The sequence below is a fragment of the Pterocles gutturalis genome, unplaced genomic scaffold (assembly GCF_000699245.1).
Source record: "Pterocles gutturalis isolate BGI_N339 unplaced genomic scaffold, ASM69924v1 scaffold20141, whole genome shotgun sequence".
Classification (NCBI taxonomy): domain Eukaryota; kingdom Metazoa; phylum Chordata; class Aves; order Pterocliformes; family Pteroclidae; genus Pterocles; species Pterocles gutturalis.
In genome coordinates, this window is record NW_010098315.1 from 2,733 (window position 1) to 4,098 (window position 1,366).

A 1,366-nucleotide genomic window follows, 5' to 3' on the forward strand; every position below is an offset into this window, starting at 1 on the left:
TTCAAGAGCATCCTGCTGCTTTTTGCCTGATTTAGTTCCGTTTATTTTGACATGAGAGTTTTGAGGAAAACTAGTTTTTGTTATTTTCAGAGCCACAGACAGAATACAGAGAACACAGCCAGAAATAATTATTTTCTGTGCCTCTGATAATGTTTCATGTATGTCTTACATAGACAGGAGAGGAAAAAAGACAGGAGGCAATGTTTTACGGATAGCCCAAAATATTCAAGAGGGTTATTAAACTGAGAGCCACTGTTAGGTGAGGAGATTAGCTGGACAACTTACTGAAATGTGGTAATTTGGGGACTCCTATGTGCCCCTAGGAATCCTTGATGTTCAGGTGCTGTGGGGGGAAATCCTTGTATCTGGGTTAGATGGAAGCAGTCGTGGATCTCTTTGATTTTTCTTTTGATTCTTCACCTGCAGATTGGATCAGAATTATAAAGATTGGTGGTTAAGCACTACTGCTAGCAGGTCACTGACATACGTGCTTTATCACTGAAATGCAGTGGCTTTAAACAATAGGTTGCCTCCCTCCCAGAAGCACTGATTTATCAGGGGACAGATCACCTAGCAACAGAGTCCCCCTGGAAAAGGGTCTACGTCTAGTGTGGTTCGGGAAAAAAACAACCCTTATGAAAATGGGGTTAGGATGAGTATCTTAATCTTTATACCTAGGATTTTTATGAATAACTTTTAATGAGGTAAAGATTTTTCCAATGGAGCACTTTTTGGAACACCTTTTCCAGTTAGTAAATAGCAAACACTAAGAAAATATGTATACCGTTAGAAATGGTTCTGCAACAGATGACATTTTTCAAAGTGAAAAAGTGTCATTGGTATGCATGTATCAACCTACATACAAAAAACAAGATTATGTGTCTCATTTCAAAACAGCCATAGAAATGCAAATTTGAGAGTGCATTTGATTCTGTCATATCTGATTCACTTTGAAGGCAAAAAGAAATCCTCCCAGCCATACTCAGCACATTGTCTCTCTTGTGTCACTCATTTAGAGGCAGCGGTGACAGCAGATACGATTAGATTCACAAAGATGGTGTCAATTAGTTTCATATTTATACAAACATATGGTCAAATGAGGTGAGGTCCTCAAGCTCCTGGAGAGCTACCTATGTTATTTCCATCACAGCATCTGGACTCCCCTGAGAAGACAATACAGAACAGCTCCCAGTGCTGCAGCCACAGTTGTGATGACTATTTAACAAAGCACTAAGCTGTGACAAATGAACCCCTGCTGTATTTCATCAGGTAGTAAGGATTACCTGTTTCTTCAGTCTGTTGTGGCAGACTTCTTTTCACTTCACACTGTATCACACCCTCAGGCATAATTTCTTCATTTATGTCA